General features: G+C 41.8%; 1 protein-coding gene across 11 annotated transcripts in view; it reads right to left on the reverse strand.

Annotated features, from left to right (window-relative positions):
• Positions 1–16,165, reverse strand: part of EYA3 (EYA transcriptional coactivator and phosphatase 3) — a 56,370-nt gene extending 40,205 nt beyond the window's left edge. For 2 of the 11 annotated variants that reach the window (XM_088671107.1, XM_088671105.1), the window contains exon 1: positions 10,211–10,350. The gene's annotated coding sequence lies outside the window, so the exon portion shown is untranslated. Of the gene's footprint in view, positions 1–190; positions 269–10,210; positions 10,351–13,258; positions 13,846–15,962 lie in introns of those variants that run through there. The other 9 variants (XM_088671106.1, XM_035116871.3, XM_088671110.1 and 6 more) reach the window with 9 other exon arrangements.
• Positions 16,166–16,441: the final 276 nt, after the last annotated feature.

Raw genomic sequence — 16,441 nt, forward strand, 5'->3', positions numbered from 1 at the left:
TCCAATATTTTGGACTACAATTCCCACCTTCTCTGCTGATCTATGCAATACAAAGTATTGGGGGGGGGGGGGTTGTTGATTAACAGGATTTCCGGTAGCTGGGTGGTGGGGGTGGTGGAGTTCAGTCCCTTGCATAGCTTCTTAAACATCACCAGGACTATAAACACATAAAAGCATACAAACTACACACATTTACTTCATTTGCATATTCCATGCAGCAGACAGAAATCCCATTTCCCTGATGCAGTATTTGGGTTTTTTTTTCTTTTTCTTGTACAGCCGCCACAGCCCTCACCCACTAGATTTATCTGTCAACAGAAAAGAGTTTTAAACCAAGAACCACGAATAAGAACCATAATCTCCCTTTGATCCAAATAGTAATTTTGATACCACAGCTTCTTGGCGTGGTTGGTTCCATCTCACAGAAACCCTGAAAAATCAAAGAACCCAAAGGCCTCGTTCTTCAGATTTGCTACTTTTCAACAACTTTCTCTCTTTAAATGGCAGCTTTAATGAAGCCTGTGCCACCGTTTCCCAAACCCAACAACAATGTTGTATACATTTCCCTTGCTACAAAGTGTCATTTCCTATTGCTTAGCAACGTTTAATGCCCATGCCAATTGTTTTCTTAGATCTTCAAATTACTTAAATGCTAAACCCTCACAGCATCTACAAGCAGATGCATGTGAAACTGTGCAGAGCAAAAAAGCAAGCTTCATTAACCAACCTCTGGTTGCAAAAGCTTCCCCAGAAGCTTTACAGAAAGGACACAACAAGCAGAACGCGACAAATTACAAACGCATTATAGACTGCATTTCGCTTCATTTCATTTAACTCTGTCTTGAGACTCATTGAATCAAAAGGTGGCTATCAAACAAAAGATGCAATTTTTGTGCTTCTATATAAAGATACCATGACTCAACACTTGCGCTTCTTATTATTGTCATTAATAAAAATTCAAAGATGAGACCAACCTCACATTCTGTGTCAATCTGTGCTAAAATCAGTTAAGTGAAGATGATATAACTATTTGTCATAATCCATAGTCCCTTTATTATGGAAAACAGAAGCAGGTATTTTAAATTAATTTGAAGAATGAACAATCTATCAATATTATTAAAAGCCTTTATGGTACAAAGTTCTTTTTTAAAAAAATGCAATGAGGTTTGCCTTTTGCTTTTGAAAATAATCAAAGACACACATGTCTTCTCAATATATCAAGGACAATGACTACTTTGGGTACCAGTATCTGTCCCTTCTTCCCTTAGGCTTCAACAATTTCTTTTAGAAATGACATTGAGCAGATCCCTCCATCTGTAATAGAACTAACTGTCATACGAGCGAGCGTGCTTAGCACTGTAATCTAAGATGGGATAATGTTCCTTTTAAAGAAATGAAAAAGACAAAAACATTATCAAACTAGATAATAAAATATATAACATTTATCTATGCTTTTTAATATAAATCACACTGGTTTTGTTTCCACGCTGATTTTTTAGTTTACTTCCAAGACTCTGATAGTGTTTTATGGTTCCGATATCTAATAAATATATACTACAAATACATACTACAAAGAATGTTGGGTTTTTGCCTTAGACATCCCTTCCAAAATCTCCTTTTACAGTATACAGTACATTGTTTTATACATTAACGTTCTGTGCCATATACGTCTTCCCCAGTCTTCTTATAATGGGAGTTGTTGTGGTTTCCCTTCCCCTAGTTTCTGACCAACAGAAATGCAACAAGTAATGTTTAGTGTGACCACAATTTAGTACAATTGTACACAATTTAGTACAATTTCAGGTGCACAGATGTATGTGCAAACTGCTGAGTGTTTAGACTTCTTTTTCCAAACAGCCTCTTATATCCTGTAAAGCAGGAGTCTATGGCTATTCAGATATTGCTGCCCTTCAGCTCCCATCATCCCTGACCATTGGCTATGCTGCTTGGGGCTGACAGAAGTTGGAACACAACAGCATCTAGAGAGGCAGAGGTTAACCAGTGGAAAGTAGAGGGGAAGAGCCACAACTCAGTTCTAGACCATCTGTTTTGCATGCCATGTTAAATCCTTGGCATTGCATGTAGGGCTGAGAGAGATCTTTCCCTATTTAAAATGTTGGAAAGCCACTGCCAGTCCATGCAGTAGGTAATACTATAATCTAAATAGACCAATGGTAAAACTCAATATAAGGAAATTTCCTGTGTTCCTAAGTATACTAACAGCAAATTCTCCAAGCATGGATCCTTATATTGCCAAAGTGGTGCCACCAATGCACAAGAGGGAGGTGTCAGTAGGTTTGGGGAAAACTTCTTTTTTAATGCTCTTAGCATGCAGTTATTGCAAGGTAAATGGATACAGCAATCAAGAAGGAGCCATCCACAATGAGTAATATTTAAGCAGAGTACAATAATCCTTTGTGTCAGAATTGCGGCATTATGAATATATAAGAGCATCCCCAGTTTTGTTTGTGAAATGTCAGAGGGTATGCCTTCATGGCTGCAGTCTGCTCAAGCAACTGGTTGGTATGAGAAAGAGATTTCAAAAACAATCCAGCTTCTATGGTGTACTATAGTAAAGTTTAAGATGTTAAAAAACACCCCCTCACTGACTAAGAAACAAAACTGATGCCTTTTAAAGAAAAGAGTCTACTTGTAAGACTGGAAATGACAAACACATAACATAAATAAAAAGTGGAAAAAGATGCAGAAGTGAGGTAAAAACTAGGGCTGAACAAAAACAATCACCAGTAAGAAATTCTCTGTTCCATTTGCAAGGAACAAGGAGGGAAAGGGGATTCCAGCAATTTCATCCATCTGCAGCAGCAAAAAAATGGTTTGCAAAGAAAGCAAATAAAAGAAAACCACCACCCTTCTAATCACCCCTTTATTATTTATTGCACAGGATTTATATACCACTTAATCATCAGAACCTTAATAATCAGAAGTGATTTACATAAAATTTGTTTACAAAACCTCTTTTACATATAACCCTGAATATTTTGGTGAATATTTATGTATTTACTTACTGTATGTATTTATGTTTGCATTTATTTATTATTAATAAAGGGTGGTTCACAACAAAAAATAAAAAATGAGAACACAAAATTAATTAGCAGCCAGTGCAGTTGGGCCAGGATCAGTGTAATAGGCTCAAATCATCTTGCCATGGTTAGCAACCTGGCCACCAAATTCTGCACTAGCTGAAGCTTTTGAACCACCTTCAGGCAGTTATTCCCTATGTATACCAGAGCATAGATGGCAGAAGTTAGGCTATCCCTGTCCAAATAAGGGTGTAAGGCACTCAGCAAAGGATCCAGAAGTACCCCCAAACTACATATCCACTCCTTCAGAGGGAGTGTAACACCATCGAGAGCAGGCCACCTCCCATCCAACCATTAACAGTGTCTGGACGGAGCTTCAGTTTGTTGGCTCTCATCCAGTCCATTACCAGGGCAAAACAATGGTCCACCACATCCACAGCCACACCTGCAGATGTAAAGGAGAAGTAGAACTGTGTGTCATCAGAAAACTGCTGACAACATACTCCAAAACTCTGGATAACCCCATTCAGTAGTTTCATGTAGATGTTAAACAGCATGGGGGATAAAATCGAACCCCACATTGAAGGCTCCACAAGGCCAAAGAGCATTCCTCAAGCATCACCCTCTGGAAACAACCATCCAAGCACATCTGAGGGCTGGCTGAAAGGACAACCACCACTCCTCAGGTTGTAAGAAGGCTGGCACACAGCACAGTTGCTAACTGTCTGCATGCCGTGTGCCCCTCCTGCATACAATACCTCCCCTTGCACAAAACCACATCAATTGGGGTCATCCCTGCTCTCCCCAGCTCCTCTCTTCCCAGGCACATCTTAGGTCCCTTAATTTAAAAAAATCAACAAAACCCCCAATTTAAAAACACACACAAGTTAAAAAGCAGTTTAAAACAATTAAGGCAACAGTAACAGCAACAGAACCCCTGCCCTGCCTTCCTAGGCCAGGTAGAAAAGGCATGCAAGCCAGGAAGCATGTTCCCCAGGACTCGCAACCAAGGTGGTCTCTTGCACCCATGGAATGAACTGGAGCCAACCTTCGAAAAACCACATGGTAGAGTTGTCCCTGGTCTACGCCACTTAAGATGGTTGCCCCATTTAAAATAAAAATCCTTCCATTCAGAAAACTAGCCTCTTTCGCAAATGTGTAGAAAACTGACACACCGGGGTGAAAAGTATAGCACCATTCTCAAATAAAGCTAAAACAGAACGGCAGTATGTCTATTTTGGTTTAGGACAATGTGATAGGGACTTGTGCCTGTCTCCACTCCTTGGGATACTAGATCGCTGCAACAGGTATATTTACTTTCATTCCAAAAAGTAAGCATATGTCAGTACTAAAACATATATTTGATTCCTAGTGCCCTCCTCTTACTGTCAGAGTCCAGCCAAATTTACAGACCATGTTCAAGGAATCTTCCTTTCCCTTCCCAGGCAGCTTGTCTTAACACAACTGTCACATGCTAGGTGGTCTTTGCAGACTCACTTCTGGGTCAGCTGTCCTGGATAGCACTCCATCATGTCCTTGAATTAGGCACTCAGGAATTCTGCATCAACTTCCGTTTTCTCCTCCCCAAAGAGCCATTTAAGGTTCCAGCCACCACAGCTGTAGTACCGTATATTTAGTATGTGGCTTATCCTGCTTCCATTGAAACCCCACACCAATCACTCATCCCTTGTCTTTCTGACATGTATTACTGAACACTGCCAATCTTGGAAACACCATGATGGAGAGGCAGCTGGATTCTGCAATGGAAAATGAGATTGATTAGGAGTGGGGCGCTATATGAATGCCACTGGCGTTTAAGGAAGTGACTTTTTTTTTAATAGCATCATTATCTTCCCTGAACCCTTTGGCTGGATAGATGAGAAATAACAAAATTCAAGTAAGCATTCTCTTTATTAGCCTTCTTTGATGTTTAAGCAGCCGGATTTTAACTGTTTTATTCGTGATTTGTATTTTAACATTTTGCATTATATCAATTTGTATTGATTTTTATAGACCTGCATCATTTTATTGCTTTTTAATTGGGTTTTTAAAATTGATTTGCAGGTGTCTTTTTATTGTGAGCGGCCTCAAGTACACTTTGGCGTAGAAAAGTGGGAGAAGAGTCATTCAAATAATAAATGAATGAAAAGCACTTTAAAAAACAGTATGAGAAGCACTGTATAAATTGGGAGATGGTGATAATATAAAACTATTTAAAATACACCCAATGAAAATTCATGTATTTTGAAGCACAGCTGCCCCAGGAGACCTGCACTATTATGATGTTTTGTTTTCCCATTTAGTATTTATTTATTTATTTCTAATACTCCTAGATTGTCTATCAATAAATACGTTCATGCAATAGTTAACAAACAAATTAAAAATACAAGTATAAAATAAAGCTAATCAAAACCGTAGAAAAAATAATTAGTACTCATTCTGCAACTCTGAAGCAATTTAAGAAGAGGCCATACTCCTTGTTCCTTCACATCTCTGAGATGGGGGGGGTATGGTACTTGGGTTTATTTTAACTGTGCCAAACACCCCCAGAAGTGCAACAGTACAGTAATGGGAGTGTGCAAAAAAATGTTAAAGGAGAGACAATGAAAAGAAAAAGATGTTCCAGGTAACAAAATGCAGGAAACAACAAAACAATGAGAAGAGAATATATATCACTTTGTTAAGTTAAGACTGTTTTAAAAAAGAAAACCTAAACAGAACTCCAACACAGGTTGAGAAGGTGGGAATAGAACTACAAAATGAGACAAAACTCTGAAATGCTTCTCTACACTGCAAAAGACAGCATGCAGGCTGACTCCAATATTATGTGGTATACGTTTTCATGTTTTATAAATTCAAAAGCAAAGCACATATATAGAGAGGTTATTTGCTTCCATTCAGTGTCTTGAAACAATGGCTTTTCATTAATTCAAACACAGACAGAATACAGCATTTGGTTCAGTCTGCAGAAAAAACGGATTAAATGAGAACAGATCACCGAAAAATTGGCTGGTGGGGAAAAGCAGGGATTTCTGATGTCGCTTTCTCACTCTTATGCAACCACCTTAGATAATAAATACAATCAATTACTAAAGTAACAAAGAATAATATCTATTAAACAACTTGTAGCCTGATCTTAACCATGTTGACTCAGAAATAAATCCTGTTAGCATGCTTAACAATGCAGCTCGAGATTTTTCCCCCCTGGTCTTATAATTACATCATATGACCTAATTTTCCTGGAGGCGTCACAAACAAATTTTCAACAGCACTGCCTGTTGCTTTTCCGAAAAAAACCTTCATGTTTGGAACAAATCTAATACCCTTTAAAGCACAGTGTACTATATTTTATTTTGTAACAATACTCAATATGAAATCTTTTTTAAAAAAATTAAAATAATTCAGGCATTCTAGCTGTAAGCACAACTTCAAAGTGCTATAATTTATTTAAGATGAGCTTGCATTACAGAGCTGACTGCCTATGTTGCCGTTTTCAAAAATATTGTGAAGCCAGAATGAAGGAACCACAACATTTTAAAAAATTTATTAAGCAATAAATTGTTAAAATTACTATCACTAATCTAGCTATTATTCAACATGTCTTACATTTCCTATCACTGGGAAAGAGCCAAAAAATCACACAACTAGTTCCACATTCCCAAGGTAGCCCTGGATTTGAGAGCCAGAATACTGTAGTGGTTAAGAGTGGTTAAGAGTAAATCCCCATTTAGCCATGAAGCTCTCTATATCTTGCTGTGGGCCAGTTACTGTCTCTCGGCTGAACATAATGTAAACAGTGTTTTTGTGAGAATGAAATTGGATTTGGGGAACCACATACACCACTTTGAGCTCCTTAGGGGAAAAGTGAGAAATAAATGTAGTATCTTAAAGACTGATTGATTCCTCATGCTGCTACAACCTTGATCACTGACAACTTCTGATTGGGCACTTTTGGAAATCTCCCAAGCCACTGAGGTTTGGGCAGTCTTTCTCAGGAGCCAGCCAACCCTTTAGTGAGGCAGGCCCTGCCTTGTGGAACTCCTTGCCAACAGAAGTTCAGCAGGAGTCATCCCTGCTTTCTTTTAGGCATATTTTAAAAACTTTGCTTTCAGACATGCCTTTGGAATATATATATTTCTAATGCAATCAACCATAGATCATCTTCTGAGACCCTTCTTTGTGTGCCTCCTCCACGAGAGGTTCAAAGGGTGGCAACACACAAATGGGCCTTTTCTGCAGTGGAAGGAATGTTCTGCACTTGCAGAATGCTCTTCCCAGAGAGGTTCGACTGGTAGCTTCATTATACACTTTCAGGCATCAGGCAAAAACATTCCTATTTAACTAGGCCTTTGGCTGATTGACAGCTAATGCCCTTATAAAATGTGTTGTGGAAGGGGAGATTATGGGGTTGCCTCTGTTTTTGTTTTTATTATGTGTTTTGTGGTTTTTTTATGGTGCAATTTTATGTTGTAAACCACACTGAGATTTACCGTTATAGGGCGGTATACAAATTAAATAAATAATAATGATCTGATGGAGTCAGAAATCCAAATTCTGAAGCAGAATGCATTGTTTTTCATGCATAATCTAGCAGCAGAGGGCACAGACAACTGGGAATTCAGATGCCATGCAAATTATTGGGCACCCCAAAACCTCCAATTAAAAAGCAGCGTTTTGTGATTTATTATGTTCTTATAGAGCCTCTAGGTCCCACCCATCAATCCTGATCGATCAGTCGATCACGGGGTTGATCTGGGTCAATCGCCGGCCCAAGGCAGCCGGAGCACAGTACACTCCTCAATAGCGGGAGGGAGGGAGGGAGAAGTGTGTGCTGGGAGTGGGGGAGAGCATCGCCTGCGCAGGGGTGGAGGGAGGCAGGGTGAGAAGGCCGGATCGGCATCGCCCGCCCACTCTGCACCCATTTCTGCCCCCTCGATGGAAGCAGCCAGCGCCCACCTGCCCACCCTGCACCCACCCCTGCCCCCTTTGGGGAAAGCAGCCAGCAACTGCCCACCCACCCTGCTCCCATCCCTGCCCCTTTGGGAGAAGCAGCCAGCGGCGTGCACCCACCCACCCTGCACCCATCCCTGGGTGGTAGATCACTGCCAGTTTTTATATTGGATCGTAGATCACACTCTACTTCTTGTTGGACATGCCTGTTATAGAGGGCTTTAAAAGAGGACTGAAAGAATTCTTGGAATAGCAGGCCATCAATGGTTCTTAGTCAAGAAATCAATATGTCAGCTCCAAGTTCAGAAACTCAGTACAGGTTCCTGGGGAACATTCCAGGCTGCCAAACTGATTCACAATTTTAAAAATCCCACCAAAAAACAGATGTCAAGGTTTGTACACACACACCAAAAAAATGAGACCAAGACTTTGCCCTATTCCTTGTGTCAAAATTACATCTACAACATTTAGTCTATTACTTAGCCAGATAAACAAAATTTAAAACTTTTACATTGAGTATAAAGGAACTCCCATTTATCAGGCAGCAGATATACACAATTTCTTAGTACAAGTGCTTAAAAACTGCAGCATCTTAAATGAAGCATTCTTGTTTCCAATGAAAGATAAATGATCCTGCTTACTATGGTATATATGTGCATAATCTAAAAACACAGGAAGAATATCCCTGGCTTCAGAAATGTTGTTTTTACCCATTGACAGATGAACTGATCTGATCAACTAGTATTTATGAATAATCTGTTAAAATCTCTTATGAACACCTGCAACTACAGTACAGGATAATTAAAAGAAAAATAATCAGCTTTAAAGAAACACATTGGCCGCAATCTGACAAGGGAGGACTTACTTCCATGTAGACATGCACAGGATTGAGCTATTAGTGATGCAATCTAAGCATGTTCACTCAGAAGAAAGTCTTGTTCAGCAAGTGCACTGTGGATTGCAGCCTTAAGCTTTCTGTGTTGCTAGCAGTTGGCTGACAAAATCAAAGCACTAAACGAGAGTTGTATTTATTTAACTAAGGCTGCCATCAGTCTTAATTTAGTTATCTTGCTTCAATTGCCAGCAAGAGCCAAATGTTCCAAACGTGTGCAAGGCTTCAATATGTTGTTGGGTGGTGTGTGTTTTTTGTAAGTAATTTTTATTTGTTTTCATAGATGCGTAAGTAGACAATTAAAACATAACAGTTTCACATGTTGAGCACTGAAGGCCGCAAGATTCTGGCACATCCTGCCTGTATAGATCTCTAGCAAGATCTTTTATTTTTGTTTTCCAAAACATGTTTAGTGCTTTGCATTAGCCTATTCCTCTGACTAGAACACTGTTCAAAGCAAGAAGCAGCCATGCCATTTGGCAGTAAGCAACCAGGTTTAGTGCTTATGCTTTAGCAACCAGGTTACCATAGTAACAGGCTCAAAACAATGCAAATAAAAATAATTTTGAGAAAAATCAGAATTTTACTGAAATCTAATTTTCCTTTTAAGTTTTCTTTAAAAATCATATTGTCTCTTTTAAAAAACTGATATAAACTAAGATCTGAGTACTGTACAAGGCAAGTGTACACTCATAACCTCATGACTGTCTATCAGTGTCTCTCTCTGTTTAACAGTGAGTTAAAGCCTATTTTACTGTGGCCTGGAGAGAATCCTAGAGCCTCATTTGGTCCCATGCTCCCCCACCCCTGGCAAGCTCTTGTCCTACTCCCAAACCTGGAACTGGGGCAAAGAGCAAAGAACCCTCTTAGCAATTGCTCTTCAAATATTCTCTGAAGTTTGGACTGGCTTCAGAAACAAGGCCCTGCCACTCTGCCAAGTTGCTTGAGGAAGGGAACAATTCTGACTAAACATCAGGAATAACTTTCTGATAGCAAGAACTGTTTTGACAGTGGAATAGACTCCCTCGGGAGGTGGTGGACTCTCCTTCCTTGGAGGCTTTGAAGCAGAGGTTAGACAACCATCTGTCATGGATGCTTTAGCTGAGATTCCTGCATTGCAGGGGGTTGGACTAGATTAGCCTTGGGGTCCCTTCCAACTCCACAATTCTATAATGGGGTGGTTGTGTTTAACATTGTGACCATTTGTGTGAATGCTCCACTACAATCTCCTAGCTAACCCAGATTTCAAAGGAATCCAGGTTTGTCTATATAGCATGCAAGATCATGTACACAAATGGCCACCACGTCCATTACTCAGTTATTTTACCTGAGTCTTCATAGTTAGCTTTTGGGTCTTTCTTTCTGCTGCTGCAGGATCTATTTTCTTTTTGCTGTTGTTTTTATTAGAACCTCAAGATCCACCAACTGAAACCAGGTGTAAAAATATAGCCGAGGGGAGAAATATTCCTAGAATTAAGAAACAGGGTGCCTCTGGTTACATGCTCAGGACAGGAATTTGTTTTCAGTCCCATAACTGAGCTGTCCTTTCCCACAAAAACTACAAGTATACCTCAGAGAATATACTGTTGGTTCAGTTCTAGACCACTACAGTAAAGCAAATTTTTGCAGTAAAGTGAGTCACTACTTTTTTAGTTCGCCCTCGCAAGAAGATCAAACCTATCCATTCTTAAGGAAATCAACATTGAGTGCTCACTGGAAGGACAGATCCTGAAGCTCAGCCTCCAATACTTTGGCCACCTCAGGAGAAGAGAAGACTCCCTGGAAAAGACCGTGATGTTGGGAAAGATTGAGGGCACAAGGAGAAGGGGACGACAGAGGACGAGATGGTTGGACAGTATTCTCGAAGCTGCCAACATGAGTCTGACCAAACTGCGGGAAGCAGTGGAAGACAGAGGTGCCTGGCGTGCTCTGGGGTCATGAAGAGTCGGACACGACTAAACAACAACATGCATATAAAAGTTATGTTTTACCCATGGGACCACCTCTGCTGGTATGTACCACAAAGGACCTTACGGTCTTCAAATAAAAACATATTGGAGATCCCAGGCCACAGGGAGGTTAGGCTGGCCTCGACCAGAGCCAGGGCTTTTTCGACCAAAGCCCCAATCTGGTGGAACGCTCTGTCACAAGATACTAGGGCCCTGCGGGACTTGACATCTTTCCACAGGGCCTGCAAGACAGAGCTGTTCTGCCAGGCCTTTGGCCAAGGCAGTCTGACCCCTTCTCTCCTTCTGTAATCCTCATAGAACTCTAACCCAATGGTTGCTATTAATTTGATTCTGAGTTGATTTTAATTAATTGACTGTGATTTTATGTACACTGTGCTTTTTTTACTTGTTGTTAGCCGCTCTGAGCCCGGCTTTGGCTAGGGAGGGCGGGATACAAATAATAATAATACTGTAATTATCATTATCATTACACTATACTGCAGTCTATTAAACCAGGCACCCTCTGGGTGCAGGAGTTGGAGGAGGGAAACCCTAGCCAGTTCCTCTCCCATGGCCAAAAGAGGGGCAGCAAGGGGCTTCCTTCCCCTGGAAATGGCTGGGCTGCCTGCAATTGCACCCACACACAGTCTCACAAGGAGCAATATATGTGAAGAGCAATAAACTATGTATGCTTGTACCCCCAATCTTTATTTGTAGCCATTAGAGTTTAAAATTAGTTATTTTTTCCATTTTTCTGGTTCAGGTCTGACCTATGTACCTTTTTCTTCAAATAGCAATAGGAAGTTGGTTCAGCAACATGTATCATCTGTTTTGTATCCCTTCCTAGGGATGTCTTAATAATGTTTTGATATGCCAGTTATTTTTGAAATGTTATTCCTGGTATTAGTCCCATTGCAGTTCTGGATCCAATATAGTTGATTTAAAATAACATGTGGTGAAATACGATTGAGGGCACAAGGAGAAGGGGATGACAGAGGACGAGATGGTTGGACAGTGTTCTTGAAGCTACCAACATGAGTCTGACCAAGCTGTGGGAGGCAGTGGAAGACAGGAGTGCCTGGCGTGCTGTGGTCCATGGGGTCACGAAGAGTCGGACATGACTAAACGACTAAACAATTGGTGAAATACCAGTACTGTACAGTATTTTGCCACAACTGTCGTACCACTGCCCATTTGTGCCCGGGTTCAGGAATCTTTTCAACAATTTGAGATTCCCAGAGTCCACACAAGGGCAATCAAAGAACACACACCTGGGAGTTGAAATTAACTTGGGGTACATAAATGGCAAAACAGAACAAACACAGAACAAACAAATGGCAAAACAGAATCATGGACCATTCCTGTTTTGATTCCATTCACGTTTTTCAGCTTCACTTACCGGGTACTACTTCCAACCACCCCATAGCTGCCAAGTTATCCCTTATTTTAAGGGATTTTCCCTTATGCTGAATAGGCTTCCTCGCGAGAAAAGGGAAAACTTGGCAGCCATGCCACCCTCCTCCCCTTTCAAATCACCAGTGAACAAATAAAACTACAGACCACCAGAGAAAAGGCCCAACATCGGCATGACAGCTGAGCTGACATTTTATTTGTTATGAGTCCTATATTATTAGACTTGTATCTTCTTTTAAACAAGGGACCCAACTACCCCTCAGGGACCCAACTACCCCTATATAAGAGGTACTTCAAGATCAGTCCAAAATTCCTATCTAGCCCAGAATCCAGACTGGCCAACCAGATATGGCCAAGGGGGGTTGCACAAGCAGGACCTGAAAATAACAGCCCTTTCTCCACCTGGGTGCATCGCCACTGTCACATGGTATTCAGATACACTGCCTCTGAACATGGTGGCTCTATTTAAGCCACCAAAAATTACAATGCAAAGCAATGCCGTTGCTGTGTCCTCCCCCTCCTTTCAGAGGATCACACACCTTCTTCACCTTTGTGACTCTCCAAAAACCCCTATCAACCTTGTGACAATCGAAGTATGCTTTTAGATGCAGGAATGCGAAACCTGCGGCCCTCCAGACGTCATCAGCCTCCAATTCCCGCCAGACCGGCCAACGGTCACGGCTGCTGAGGAGCTGTAGCGCGACACCATATGCAGAGCCACAGCTTCTCTGCCCATGTTTTAAAGCCATCACACGCATGATGTGGCAGTGAGTTCCACAAGTCCGCCACGCCGTTCCTGGGAGCGAGCAGCTCTCCCTCCCACCGCTCTCCTTCCCTCCCTCCCTGCCCGGACTGACAAGGTAACCGGCGAGCGAGGGGGGAGGAGCCACGCCAACAGCTGCCCGGGCCACACCCACCGACCGCGAGCCGATCGCGCGAGAGGAAAAAGGAGCGGGTGAGGTGGGGGGAGTGCGGAGGAAAAGAGGCGGAGTAAGAGCTCTTTCCCCTCTCACCGTGACGAGTCGTTTGCGCGGCCGACCTCAGCACTGGGCGACATGGCAGCGGCGACGGACCGGACTCTCAAGGAAGAAAGGAAGAAAAAAAAGGAAGGGAGGGAAGGAAGGAACCGAGACCAGCTTCGGCAAACCTCGGCTAGGCTTCACACCCGGAAGCGGAAGTTCTATGCCGGAAGTGACGAGCGGGGGAAGCGGGGATTTGGTTGGCCGAATCTTTGCTATGGGCTTCTCTGAGGCGAGTCCTTCTCTCCCCCCCCCCCATGGCGCCTTGTTTCTGTCTTTCAAAGTGACCGTTGGTAGCCGGGGGCGGGGGAAAGAGAGGAGCATGAGGTTTGGGCTGCGTGACTGTCAAGCAGCGGCCCGCTTGGCCTCGTATGCCTTCGCTCCCCGCTGAAGAGGCTGGTCAATTGCAGCGCATGCGCCGCTTTTTTTGCGGACCCGACCTTCTCCAAAGGTTAGCAAAGGGCGGCGGGGAAGCAGCGGTCGTTCGCCTGCAGATGTGGCGGCGTCATTCGTCTCCGCCCCTAGGTGTCGCCCGCCGCAGCTGCTGCCTGCACGCCGTGCGATTAGAGCACGCGACTTCCCTCAAGGGAATCCTGGGAACTGTAGTTCAAGAGTGCTGGGAGGTAGAGAATCTAGTGTGAACTGCTGTTCCCAGGATTCCTTGTGGGAAGTCGTGCGCTTTCGATAGTTGGTGTGTACGCAGCCGATTGTACGAAACATAAATGCATGCATGTAATTTTTATTACGTTGTGCACTGCCCTGGTTTGCTTTAAGACACAGGGCAGTATATAAGAACTTTTATTTTTATCATTAGTCAGCCTAAACAAGCCATCCTGAAACCCCTTGGCAGGTTAGATTTTAAACTAGAGATGGAGGACCTGTGGCAGTCCAGAACCAGCTGGATTGCAGCCGAGACAGCATAATCGTTGGCCAGGAGTGATGGGAGTTACAGTCCCAACAACTGCAGGGCCACAGCAACCCCTGCCTTAATTGGAGCAGCTTTTCCAAGAACTGGGCAATGGGGTGCCCTATGCTAGCACACTCCTAAAATGAAGAAGTATCTGAAGAATTATAGGTATCTGAAGAAGTGTGCATGCACGCGAAAGCTCATACCTATGACAAACTTAGTTGGTCTCTAAGGTGCTGCTGGAAGGAATTTTTTTATTTTGTTCCTAAAATGAAGTATTTGGACCCATTGTCTATCGCAAGGGTTCAGCTTAGAAAGTGTTGAGTTTTTGTAACTTTCTACTTGTATACGTAATCCCTTCCTCTCTGAAGTTCAAAGCAGCCTTTTATCTTAAGCTAGGCTCTGAAATGGTGTCTTGCCCATAACATCTAAATCTGCTAATCTCCCTTACCCATACTAAAAGTATGCCAGTCTGGGCAAAGAAAAACTTAAGTGAGGTCAATTACATCTGAGGGGTTTTGGCTTTCCCAGTTTCCAGCTTTTCCTTAACTCACAAGATCTTAGAATGATGTGTGTGGAGTTGCCAGATTGCCTCTCTTCCAGTAATTGCCAGGATGGAGATTTGCCCATTGTTCCCTTACATGTGGCCTCATGTAACATATTTTCAGGCTTTATTGTAGAATCCATGCTTGTGTAAAAACAACCCATACTCAATGTGCATTTTTTTAAACTAAAGATTCAAATGCATTTTTTTTGTAAACTTAGTTTATTTATTTTAATACAATAAAGCCTTTCCACAGTCTTATTAGTCTTTTCCAATCTCTCTTGCCCTTAACATTTTTTACATTTATAACACATCACTATAGCGTCTCTGTAAGCCTAGGTACGACATCTGGCTGTAGAATCTAACCACTTATTTGTAGTCTTCACACTGTACAAAAACATTCCGTTTCTTTGCTGAATGGCTGTCACCATGATTTGAACTTTATAATACTAGGAAGTTTGAATAACTTTATAATGCTATGAATGTACAGTGGTGCCTCGCTAGACGAAATTAATTCGTTCCATGGGTCTTTTCTTATAGCGAAAAATTCGTCTAGCGAATCCCATAGGAATGCATTGAATTTTTTGAATTTCAATGCATTCCTATGGGAAACCGAGATTCGCTAGACGAATTTTTCGTAAAATGCATTCGTCTAGCGAGGCAACCTCCGCTCGAAAAATCCTTTCGTTAAGCGGAATTTTTGTTAAGCAGGGCATTCGTTAAGCGAGGCACCACTGTAATGTAAAAGGGTAGTGAACCAACAACAGAGTGTCTTGATAATTCTTCAGTTGCCACTAAAGCTACTTTAGAAGAAATAACATATTTTAAAAGGCATCCTCCCATTTTTGCACAGAAAACCACACAAGGATTGTTAGACACCCAGAAAAGAACTTAATAGCTGTAAGGTCCTATTGATCCCTACTTCCTAGTAATTAGGATTGCAGCTCTATTCAATCTACATTTACATGGCAGCAAGTCCCACTAGTTTCAGTGGAACTGACTTGCGAGTAATCATGCTCAGAACTGTAGCAGTTCTATTTTAAAGGAATAAGTACATCTAACATCTAGATGGGTTTGATTTTATTAGTGTGAGGCTACTGATGTGCTCTGATTAAGTATTAGGGTAGTAAGGCTTGTTCTGTAATAATACAGAAAGTTTATACGGGGAAAAAACCTTTCCCAAATAAAAAGTTTGAGAGCAAAACCCAAAACCCCTTTCTATTATGATATGGACATATTATACATACTTTCCCCATAGCTCTTGGGATGGAGAACATTTCTATCCTGTAGATTGCTGAAACCAAGATCAGAGGTCACCTCCTGAAATGGTCTTGTTGAACAGCAAAGGGTTAGATGAGGATGATGTTAAGTCCTGATTGCGTGTTCCTGAAGTAGCAACCACCATTTCCTCAGACACTCCCGGCAAGAACTGTCTCATCTTGCACCGCCTGACCTGCTATATTTGGCTCTTTGTTAAGAAAGTACTTGGCCCTTTGCCTGTGCAACAAACACATCTGTGGCTTTTTTAGCTTCCTTGTATTTGATTTTCTTGCCTGTGCTGCCCCCTTCTGGTTCTTATTTTCCTATCCTTCCATTCCCCTCTGCCTGGTTCAAATAAACCTATTGGTTTATTTAATAACACTTTACTTCTGAAAACACTCAAAGAATATATATAATAAAATGATGAGTAAATATGTTAAAATGTTAATGTGAGTTGCTACTCAGG

The sequence above is a fragment of the Zootoca vivipara genome, chromosome 6, assembly GCF_965207765.1.
Source record: "Zootoca vivipara chromosome 6, rZooViv2.hap1.1, whole genome shotgun sequence".
In the NCBI taxonomy this organism is placed as follows: domain Eukaryota; kingdom Metazoa; phylum Chordata; class Lepidosauria; order Squamata; family Lacertidae; genus Zootoca; species Zootoca vivipara.